Source organism: Sphaerodactylus townsendi, linkage group LG02 (assembly GCF_021028975.2).
Source record: "Sphaerodactylus townsendi isolate TG3544 linkage group LG02, MPM_Stown_v2.3, whole genome shotgun sequence".
Classification (NCBI taxonomy): Eukaryota; Metazoa; Chordata; class Lepidosauria; order Squamata; family Sphaerodactylidae; genus Sphaerodactylus; species Sphaerodactylus townsendi.
In genome coordinates, this window is record NC_059426.1 from 51672020 (window position 1) to 51684663 (window position 12644).

Here is a 12644-nt window from a genome sequence, read left to right on the forward strand (position 1 = left end):
TGCCTCTTCTCTCACTATACTGCCCATTGAGAGAGGCAGGGAGGGAAGAGAATCATAGGGGTGGGGACAAGACCCATGTCTGGGCTGGTGGAGGGGGGTGCTGTCTCAATGGCTCTCTAGGGGCCCTAGATTGTGGCCTACACTGGGTGACAGGAAAGCCAGGGGAACCTTTTGTCTCAGTTAAGGTCAGATTGCTAGGCTGACTTTAAGAGGCAGACTTTCAACACCTCACCTCTTCTCCCTAGTCCCCAGGAGTGCACCAAAGGTCTGCAGCAGCCTGAGTGTGCAGCAGACAGGGGGAGCATCAGAAAAGAAGAGGAGGTAGAACTGGGCCCCAGGGCTTAGAGCACCAGGAGGTGGACCTTCACAAGCCACACTCCTACAAAAGTTGATGCCAGAGGAAGAGGGTAGGTGCACAGTCATGGAAAGCCATGCACCATCTCAAGCATCTGGTGCACTACTTGCCACATGCGGTGGGTGGGGGCCCAGTGCAAAGCCACCTCTGGGCTGACAGCTTAGTGCCCCATGGAGCCATCCAGGACTGGGGTGCTGCAATCCAGCCCAGGCAATGGCACAGCCAGCTGGTTCCTGCCAAAAGTTAGACACAGCCAGGGCTCCTCTGGATGACGAGGCTGGGGCTGGCCGCACAAGTGCCCCTGGCTGCTGTTTCAGGAACAGCCCAGATGGATAGAGGCTGCTAGGCACAGAGTGGAGCCATGCCACCAGCTGCCTGCCTGGTAAGGAGCACCCTTTGGTCAGCCTCTGCCGCTGGGGATGTGGATGCAGGAGGGCTGGGGCTGGGACGGGCTGAGCGGAGCAAGCCCTGGAATGCTAAAGCGGGCAGGCAGGAGAGGAGGTGCCAGCCTCTTTTGTTGTTCCCACCTGGGAAGTGGAGAGCCACCAGCACCATGCTTCCTGGTAGACTACAGCAGCCAGGGAGGCCTACCCCAGTGGCTTCCAAAAGAGTGAGTACCCAAAGATAAGTCCAAAAGATAAGACACCTTCAAGCATTTCTTGTTCTTACAGGATCATGGCCTATAGATAATAGAATTATGTTTGCAGAAGTGACCCATCTAAAGATATTTTTAAACTCATTAATTACAAATGTTCATGCTACAATCATTGTGTGCAAGTTCTATTCTAATTTTATTTGCTTAAAAATTCTTAGTTTGCAAAAGCATAAGTTGTTCTGAAAGGAACTTTTTCAGTCCTTCACCGTGGGTTTGCAGTCGTGAACTCTCCACCTGTTTCCTTGACTGATGCCTCTCCAAATATCCGTATTGCCAAGTATTGCATTATGATTTGTCCACAGGAAGTGAAAGTGGATAGTGTTAGCTGATTTAATTATCTGTGGATAATTGTAGATATTTTAGTTGACATAGATGTTTTGAAAATACAACAGTGTACATATTTAAATTTAAAATATTGTATTTTATAGCTATTTTTAAAAAAATGTTATTGTGACTACCTGCTTTTAATGTTAGCACTTTTCAATGGACATGACAGTAATAATATTTTTCCTCCCACAATATGAACATGTTAATTTTGAGGAGTTCTGTTTTGACTTCAGTATTTTTCTTGCAGTATTTCACCAATTGGAGATTTCAGTGTAATATGTGGCATTTAGAAGGAGCTGAAACTTGCCAAAACCTGGGCACAGTTAGACACAGCTGGGGTTCCTCTGACTGATGAGGCTGGGGCTGGCTGCACAAGTGCATCTGGCTGCTGTTGTGGCGGGGGAGGGGGACAATTTCACTGTCTGCCCTTGGCACCATTTTCTGCAAATAGTGCCCAGTGACGTAGGTATAGATTTTTAATGGGGGGGATTTGGGGGGGCATGCCCCCACCCACCCCTGTGCTTATAAAAGCTGCCCTCCAAGGCCAGGGACGGCAGACTCTCCTGCCCCTCCCACCCCACCCCCATACCTTCACCATGCTGTCCCTGGCCGCCACGGTACTTCCCCCAATCTGGATTGGACCATAAGAGTTGTGCTGCATATCTTCTTGTCCCCACTCTTACAGGACTGAACTAACAATAAAAGAAGTAATAGGAGGCAGCTGCCATGTCTTATAAACAGCAGCAGCTAAGAAATAAAGAGGAAACCCACTTCTTTCTCACTTCAGTCACTCATTTGTCAATCACCCAGCCTTATTTTTGAAAGTAGCTACTGAATATCTGAATTTGTGCATCCTGTGAATAAATTTAATGGGGAGACCAGGCAACCATGAATGATGCCCAAAGTAATTCTTGTGACAGCACTGTGCCAAACTGCGACAGTACGATTGCCTTGCTCATACGTGAATATGCAAATGTCTGTGTCCCTGGGAATGTTGTTACAGAGAAAAGAGTATAGTTTGAGGTCATTACAGAAACCATAATGTTCTCTACTTTGTCAGAAGTAGAACAGGTAATAAAACAATATTAAGTCGAGATACCACAAGTTTAGTCCCAAAGTTGGAGAGCCATTTATGAGGCAAACATTAACTTTCATATTCATTTTATCTTTCCTTTTGGGGATTTATAATCTCATTTCTCTTGGAAAATTTGACAAGTATTATAGTTACTGTAGGGAACAACACTACTATCTCGTTGAGCTAAACAAGCAAAGCACGTTGAAGGACTCAAGCAAGATGTAGTTTATGATTGCTTTATTTATGCTGCATAAAATAATACCTCCTAAGCAAGAAAGTGCAGAAAATGTTTGGTATATAACAATTTCAGCATGCCAATTGTCAAAAGACAGCGCAACGATTCAGAGCATAAAGCTGTCGTGATGGTGCTCACAAAGGCTGAACAGCTTTACAGTGAAGACTGATCCATTTCAACCGATACCTTCCTTAAAGACAACTACAGTTATTGAAGCCCAATCTTATGCAAGGTTCCACATTCCTTAAATCAGTTTAATTCAGTAATCTCCAGTGTACTGAACCTGGACTGAGCAGAATTCGGCTTAACATAATCATTAAAGAAGTGGAAAGAGAGGCATAGGACACTAAAAACAACACTATATTTTGCAAACTGCAATCTCAAAATAATATCAACTTATTTCAGACTTATTGGAATGTAAGATCGCCATTTCAGCATATTCCTGTTGGAGATTTTTCTGGCTCTATGTAAAGAGCATGATGATACAGTAATACATTGGTTTAGTGTGCTTTGTAAAATTTTCAACATTAAAAACATTACTTTTAAGAGCCCTTTCCTTAGATTGTGTTGCTGTAAGAGGGCTTGTTCAGTGTGTGCAAGTCCTGTGGGTTGCTACTTTTAAGGTGTCTCCTAAGAGCTCATTATACTGTGGTAGCATGGATAAAAGTAAAAAACAGTCTGCCTGAGCGAAAGCAGAGATGCCCTGCGGCTGTATTTATTGGCAGCTACTGGAATGAGATTGAGTTTCTAGCCGTTATTGAAGAAGAGAATGGAGACAATGGAATGTAATCTGCTCAAGTTTGCTAATTACGCATTTTCACATTGGATTTGGTTTCAAAGAAGAGGCCAGCCATGTGCACAGAAGCAACGTAAATCCATCCCCCTAAAGCGTGGACACAAATAAATCAAACAACTAGGAAAACCTAGCATATTGGTATAAGAGTTAAACGTCACGTGTAAGACAACATTTGCAACATGCATGCCTGAATATGATGGTCCCTAACATTGAAATTCTCAGATGTTGTTTTTTCATATAAAACCAACCTGGAATTGTTCTGAAAAAACAAAAGCTCCCCCTCCCCTTCCCCCTCCCCCAATCAATGTCACCTAACGTAAGAGTAGTTCAGCACTGGAATCAGCTGCCTAGAGAGGTGATGAGTTCCCACTCTCTGGCAGTCTTCAAGCAGCAGCTGGACAAACACTTGTCAAGGGTGCTTTATGCTGAGCCTGCATTGAGCAGAGGGTTAGTTTAGATGGCCTGTAAGGCTGCTTCCTGCTCTATGATTCTATGAGTCTCTAACCCAACACTTGTTTTTGAAAACCATAACCCTTGCAACAGCCAACCTAACTATGAACTCAGATTGCAAAATAACAGCTAGAATAGACATCTAAAACAATAATCCTAAGCAGGTCTACTCAGAATCCTTCTCAGATCTGTTCAATGGAACTTACTCCCAGGGAAGTATTCTTAGGCTTGCATTGCACTTGAAATCCACCTTTAATTACTCAAGATGTCATAACATCATTAATAAAATCAAATGTTCCCAAGGAATAGATTCAATTGATATAGCTGCAAAATTGTTTAAAAATGCTGGAACTGTTTCAGTATGAATTTTCTTCTGCAGCAATCTTTTTCAGCGCCTAATATACGGTTTGTTGCACTGTACATGTGTGCCTTCCCTGACCTCAGTATGTGACTGTCTGAAAACATAAAACAGTTTGCCAAACCAGAAGGAAGATCTATCTCTGCATATGAATCTATACTTTTATTATCTAGGAAAGGAACTGAAGTCTGTAGCTTACCCTTTTGGAGACGATATATATATACAACATGTTAAGCTAAACTCAAAGTTTTCTATGATCAGACTTGAACGTTATGCAAACCATCTCACTCAATTTGAAAAAAGCATCACACGGGTTTTCTCTCCTCAGTATGCGATCAGAACCGGAACCAATGCCATGGAAGCTAAATTACTCTGCTACTTTGGCCAGGAAGTTTCAGTTAGCTATGAGGGAGAGTGGAAGAAAGAGGAAGGCACGCGGTGGAATGGAAATGAATAGCCCTTTATTGCAACCCAATTTTCCTGGACTTTTCAAGGGAAGGAGAAAACTTCTTACTTATTCATTTTCATAATCTGGAAGCTTTAAAAGAAATTTACTCCCCTCCCCTCCCTTGCATGCCACCCCTCCCTCCCCTCTCCCTCCCTCCGCTAGGGTGAGTGGGCCAGGTCCAGATGCCGGGCTCCCTCCCCTTTCCTCCCCTCCCCTTTCCTCCCCTCCCTTGCATGCCACCCCTCCTTTGGTCCCTATGCATCCTGCACAGTAATTGGCTAAGGGTTCGTCATTGGACATTTGAACCTTTAGCCAATTATTTATAAAGATTATTACATTTAATAAATTAGTACATTATTTACTGTGAAGGAGTTTCATTCAGATCAACAGAAGTTGCATCCTGTACCTAATATGAGGTTTGCAAAAATTTTTACTTTGGAGCTAAAACAGAACCTCCTCAGACCTCTGATTGAGTTTGAAATTGTGTATCTTATATTATTTGAAGGACTTCTCATGTGCAATGTTAACATACTTGGCAATTATCCAAAGAAATGTAAGAAAATCAAATGGAAAGGAGATATATTCACCTTGATTGCAAGGCATAAAAGCACAGTTACATCTTTACTTGTTTTTTTAGAGTAGATGCACATTAGCTAGATGGAATAGATGTTGCTACAGAACATTTGGTGAAATGCATGAATTTCCAATAATGCTGGATGTAATCTGCCATTGTAAATCTCAGAGTACTTTATTATTATATGAACATGTCATTGTAATTTAGAAAATCTCATCACTTGATGAACAGTTTGGGATTTTTACTGTTCCAAAGCCTCAGGTCTCTTTCTCCGAAAAGTATATGTAACTTCCGAAGTACTCCTCTGTGATTCATGTGCTTCAGACAACTGAAACATAATGATGTTTGGGGGGAAACTGAAAAGTGTCCTTCTCAGACTTTAGGTCTGCCAAAGTTCACAGACATGTGAAGTAATAACCAATATCTCAGCATCTGAAGAATACTCACTCAAAACTGAAGATGGAATAAACAATCGCATTTCCACATGTCAAAGTGTTCATCTGAGCTACATTTCTGATGTACATTCCATTTTTGGAAACATATAATAGCAATCCTAAGATATTACATCTTTCTAAACCCATTGATGGAAAGGTATAGTTCTTTTTTGGATTGCACTGTTGGACTGTCACTCTTATGCTCACAACTTGTAATTCTATACCCCTCACTGGTGATGTCTAATTGTATGTTAGTTAGGTATGGGGTAGGTTATTTCCTGTAATCCTGTCACTCATTTATTTTTTACCTTCTGCTGTAATTACAAACCAACAGGAACATTTGAGAAACCTCAGTATAGTATGTAATATAGTGGTAATTACAATGGGATTTATCTGTACTGTGTCTTTGTTAACTACTACTCATCTACATAAGATCTGACGTGCAAAGTACCACAACATTCTTCTTTCATCAGCTCTGTTCAATATTTTAAATTAAACCACTAGGAGTATTTTTACAGAATAGCAGTGTCAGTAATATGTATCCATTATGAGGAGAGTGCCTGTGTTCAGGTCCATCAATGGTAATGATTTATTAGTTCATGTTATAGCATATGATATGTTCATGCAGTAAAACTGATGTGTACTGTGTACTGTTGTGATGTATGTAGGATTCCCTTCTGTACCTGGTTTTCACCATTTTTCCTCACACAAACTTTATTACTTTTAAGGTAGCTATGGCATAAGGGATTCTTTAACATGTTTTACTGTTGAAGTATTACTCATTTGATATTTAAGAGCTAAACTGCTTTTCTTTTTATTTGGTAAACAAAATAAACACTGAAGAAAAAAATATTCAAACTTTTTTTAATTTAATCACAATAACTATACCTGAACAAGTTTCAAACACTATCATTTCAAAAGTACAATGAATAAGTTTATACTTACTATAGATTAAGCTCCTGAAATAAAATATTCCATGACAATTATGAACTACACCAACCTTGTCTTTTTAAGAAAAATGGCCGAATCATCTTCAAGGTGTTGGTGCTGACCTTTAAGGCCTTACGCGGCCTGGGACCCTCATACCTTCAGGACCGCATTACCCCATATGTCGCTACTCAGCCTCTGAGCTCAGCAGAGGCCAATTTGTTGGTGGTTCCTGGCCCCCCAATGATGCGACTGGCCTCCACTCGGGCCAGGACCTTCTCAGCCCTGGCCCCTGCCTGGTGGAACACTCTCCCTCCAGCTGTCCGGGCCCTGCGGGACCTTGGTGAATTCCGCAGGGCCTGTAAGACGGCGTTGTTCCGCCGGGCTTTTGGAGTGTCCAGTCGCTGAGAGTGCCCCTTTTTATTCCTCCGGTTCGGAGTTCCCATGATCATCTATGGGACCCACTTTTTGTTTTGCTTCCCCCCTCTGAAAAGGTTTTAATTGGGGTATTGCGGGACATCATCTTTGTTAATTTTATCGCTGTGTTTTAATCTAATTTTAATGGGGTTGTTTATATGGGTTATTGTACACTGTGTAGACGAAATTATGTTGTACACTGCTCAGAGTCCTTCGGGGTAGAGCGGTATAAAAAACCCATAAATAAATAAATAAGTTGATAACGCTACACATTTTTGCTCTCCCAAATCAAGTTATATTCTCAATTTTTAAAAAAGTACCACCATCTCTGATAAAAGTGCATCCATTAACATTAAAAATTCTTCAAACAACAATATTTGAGAACATTCTGGCTTCTAATACTGTAGGGCTTTTATGTTGACTCTTTGATCTTTGTCTTTCCATATTTTCCTTGATCTGACCTTAGGACATTGAACTCCTAGGTAATGATTAATCTTTATATGTGGCTGTAAAATATTTATGGGCTATGAGTAAGAAATTATATTCTGACTGTACACTTCATATTGTAATTGTTAACTCTTTGGAGTGTTTTGGTTAAGTTGAACAACATTCAGAAGTGCTGTTGTTTCTAGAGGAAAAATGCAGTCCATTTTGTAAGCTATTGTGGAAAACTTTATACTAACAGCATGGTTAAAAATTGTGAACTCTAATCTAGAGAACCAGGTTTGATTTCCTCTCCTCCAAATTAGAGTCCACAACTCTTAACAACTATACCATGCTGGCAATTGGGTGCAAGATTTACATAGAGACAAGGATCAGACTGAGAAAGACTAAATGCTTTCCTTTCACACCACCACAGGTCCAGTCCACTGTAGGCCTTTCCAGGTGCTACTACTACAGAAATCTAAACAGATGGGAAATCCAGTCTGGCATCTCCAGCATCAAGTTGTAGCTTATAACTCATGAAAGGAAAGCAAAAATGCCAGCAGCCCAGTGGTATGCATATTGACTTCCTAGTCCTGCTGAGTTAATGGGGTTTATTCCCATGTAAGCATGCCTAGGTTTATAGCTTCAGTCTTAAAAAAATTGCTTTAGGAAACATTTTAGAAAATATCCAAAGTATTTGTTAGGAATCCAATCAGGCACAGCAGCCCTAATTGATAATCAATTATCAGATCAGATATGGCACTTTGATACCAATGAAATTTGTCAAAGGCTCTATATCAAACCTAAGTAGTAGAAACACTGTTGAGTGTTTCGAAAGCACTACCAGATGGAAAGTGAATCTCAGGAGCAAGGCTGAAAGCTGTAAATTGGCAACATCGTTAAGGAAACCTGGAGAATTGGGGATTACCCACCAGTGTTTCTGATGAAACTAGCTCTTTCTATCATTATGACAGTATTACGAGCCCAATATGACTGAGTTCATCCCAGGGTTGTAAGAAACGTGGACTGGTTTGACAATGAGTTTGATAAAGTAAGTGAAGTGTTGGTTTGAAAATCGAGTAATTGCAGTTAAAGACACAAATTGTACACTGTTGATAGCTTTGGTTTCACAGAGGCATAATTTATTTATTTCTTGAACAAAAAAGCTTCATTATGATTCAGCTGAGGACAATTCTGTGTTAGCGGTGCAAAGCTCTACCCAGAGAGTTTATTTACTAGGAGTTCACAATCAAATAGTGTCAGTTCAAAAAAAATTTGCCTGACTTTCATGGCCTGGTTTGTGTAGGCTATATCAGAGGAAGTCAAAGCCTTCCTGGAATAATTATTGCATCTGATAACATTATAAATTAATTGTTGGAAATTTAACTGAGTCTACCTGCCCCTTTTTTTAAAAAAAAGTTTCTCCCCGTTCCTTAGGGAACAGCATTTATTCCGGTCAATCTTAGCCCTTAGACCATTCAGGGTAGTTGCTTAGTCAGGGGTGGGATTAAAATAATTTAACAGCCGGTTCTGGTGGTGGGATTTAAGTAATTTAACAACTGTTTGTTTACAAGGACCATTTTAACAACTGGTTCGGCCGAAGTGTTGCGAACCTGCTGAATCCCACCACTGTGCTTAGTCCAATCCCATAGGCTCATTCGGCACATGCAGAATAATGCACTTTCAAACTGCTTTCAGTGCTCTTTGAAGCTGTGCGGAAAAGCAAAATCCACTTGCAAACAGTTGTGGAAATGGTTTGAAAACGCATTATTTTGCGTGTGTGGAAGGGGCCATTATCTTTCTTGGAAGAAAGGAAAATTTTAAACAGAATCTGTGTTAGATCATCCATTTTGCAGCACTTGGATGCTGTGTATGTGCTGTACTTGTTGCTCCTTGCATCTTGAAAGAGACATCTTGCTTGGACGACACTAGACCCTGGTCAGCTTGATCCTGCCTGGACAGAGGTGCTTCTTGGCAGTCTGGTCTGATTAATGTATTTTTTCAACTAGCTAGTCTTTTCTATATCCTCCTGCCCATGGGCAGGGCTACTAAGGAAGGACCAAGCTCAGTCACTGGATGAGGAGGTATTATTTTTGTTGTTGTGTTGATTTCTATGAGGTTTAATATTTGGTTTGGTTTGAGCTACAGCCCCTCCTTTTCTTTCTAAGTAGTCTGGTTCCTGTTGTTGTTTTTTAAAATATTTTTGCTTTACTGACTTCTTTGGTTGTTTCAGTTAGTGGGTTTCCTGTTTCTACCATTTTGCAGATTAATTAATGGTTTAGGGTAATGTTTCATTTGTCATTGCTTAGGTTTGGATAAGTAGGCTTCTTCCCTCTGTAATGTGATCGGCAGGGCAAAAAAGCACCTCCCTTGACAGGCAGTCTGGAAAGACTGCTGTTAGTCACAGCTACTAAGTTTGGTAAACAAATGAACAGAAAATTGTTGGCTATTTTCATTACCTTTTCATACAAAGAAGATGGGTTGGGTACCTTATTCAAGGGACTATAAAATTGGACCCCTACATCTGATTCACCTGAATCCTAGCGATTCTTTAAAAGAGAGTGTGAACTAGGTTAGCTGAAATTTTGACAGCATTTGGTAAAAATATATCTGCTCGGGGACTTCTACTACAGAAAACAATGGGCAGACAACCAATTTGATCTCAATGAAAATAGAACCTAATGAGACTTCAAGATATGAAAACAGCATTTCTAAGCATTTTTAAAATTGATGCACCTTCTCTTTCTTAAATTACAAAAGAGAACTGAAACAATAATTTTCCCATGTTCACCCCTATTATTTATGTTGCATACAAGAGAGATCGGTAGTTGTGAGACCAGTTAAAAGTTGCATCCCATAATCCTTCAGAGATCAAACATCAGCTTGTAAAATTAAGAAAACAGGAATGCAGAGAAAGTTGATTTAAAATTGTTTGCAGTTGAAAACTATTTTCTTTCTGAGCTAGTTGTGTTGATTTCAGACTTTCCTTTGTGTGTGACAGCTGAGTAAGAAAGGGCTGCCAGTTTCATCTGCAGATATTAGCTCATGATAGTACTTATCTCCACCCTGTATAAACTTTTATCTATTGATTTCTGCAATTCAAGCTGCTGCTGAAGGCTGCCCCACCCCTAGCAAATCTAAGGACGAATGGCCAAAACTGGCTATATAATGTGCTTGAACAGGAAATAGTTTCACAGTTACACATACAATAATGGATCATACTCAATACACTGAAGTATTAACTCCTTTCTGAACTTATGTTTATCAAAGTGGGATGCTCCACACATTGCATCATAACTGGAACATATTTTACAATAGAGATGCCCTAGTTCAGGGAACATTATTATATTTGGCCTTGTGTGGCTTGAGCTGTAATCCCTGCTCAGCTTGAGGCAAAAGAGACTGTAATAAAGGCAAAATTTAGACTAAGTAAATTGTTGATATCGATTGGATAGATGTATTTGACTCTTTCATTTAAACCAGTTAACCTTGTATTTATCAAAACTAGGGGCAAGCAACCCCCGGCATGGATGCCAGGAGTGCACACCAGTCCATTTTCCTTGGTATACAGATCCAGATCTCTGCCCAAGCAGCCAAAGTAGTTATAGGCTTGCAGCTAGGACTGTCAACAGGCCTAGAGAAAATGTCCTACCCCTTTAATAGAGGTTTCGGTCAAGCTTTTCATTACATGGAAGTTAATAACTACCATTCAGTTTTTATTAAGGAGACAGGACATTTCCCCCTCATGTTGCTGGTAACACTACCTGCAGCACAGGAGAAGGCAACTCATGCCCATTAACACTTTCCAGACCAGCACAGTCACAGCTAAATCCATGCTGAATCCCTGAGACTCTGGTAGGGCCATGGGGGCTTGGCTTGCTCCAAGCATAACTAGTCGAGTACAACGCTGATCTCTTAGCTTCTGCTTGCAGACCAACATCTTTACAGGTAGACATTGCTATGTTTTCAGCACTGGGGCCAAAATACTGGCCCAAACAGAGTCCTGTGACTTCAGTCCACAAGCACCTCTTTTGGAATATTCTTACAAATATCACTGAGATGTCCAAGTGTATTTGATCTCTGTATTTCTGTCGTAAGAGCCCTGTGGCAGGGGCCCTTTCCGCACGGGCCAAAAGTGGCGGCGTCGGGCCAATAAAACACCATTTTGGGGGGACCGTTCGCACAGCCGCTGCCGCCAAATCGCTGCAGCGGTGCTCAGTTCCCGCCAAAATGGTGTTTTTGAACCTCACTCGGGGAGCAAGGTTTTTTGCAAACGCCGGTTTCCATTCGGTGCCATGCGAACGGCACCGGGTGGAAGCCGGAGTTTCTCCCCCGGCCCTCCCAAACGGTGCTTACCTCCAGTCACCTTCTGTCACGTTGTGCAGGCCAGGAGACATGCCCCCCTGGCCTCATTCTCCAGGGTCGTCGCTCTGACCAGGGGGGCGTGTCTCCTGCCTCCACAACGTGACAGAAGGCGACAGGAAGTAAGCAGCATTTGGGAGCGGCGCAGCCTGTGTGAAGGCTGCACCGCCGGCGCCGCTTCCAGCAGGAGCGTTCATGCGAACGGTCCTGCAGGAGTGCACCAGTATAAACTATGCCGATGCACTCCCCCTCAACGCCCTTGCGGAAAGGGCCATAGAGTGATAAACTGCAGTATTGCAAGCAAAGCTCTGCTTATTACCTGAGTTTGATCCCGATGGATTTCAGTTTCTGATAGCCAGATCAAATTTGACTAGTGTAATCCTATGCAGAGTTACTTCAGTCTAAGCCAGCGGTTCTCATCCTGTGGATTGTGACCCCTTTGTGGGTCGAACGACCCTTTCACAGGGGTCGCCAAAGACTCTCTGCATCAGTGTTCTCCATCTGTAAAATGGATAAATGTTAAGGTTGGGGGTCACCACAACATGAGGAACTGTATTAAAGGGTCGCGGCATGAGGAAGGTTGAGAACCACTGGTCTAAGCCTATTGCTTTCAGTGGGCTTACAATGGAATAAGTCTTCATAGGATTGTACTCTCAGCCTTTCATCCTTTTGAGATTGGTAAAATGAGTAACCAGCTTGCTGAGGGTAAAGTGTAGACTACTGGGGAAGACAATGTCAAACCATCCTATAAAATAGGCCCATTATGCATGGAATGGTTACCTCAGAGGCTTATTGCTGCACAGTG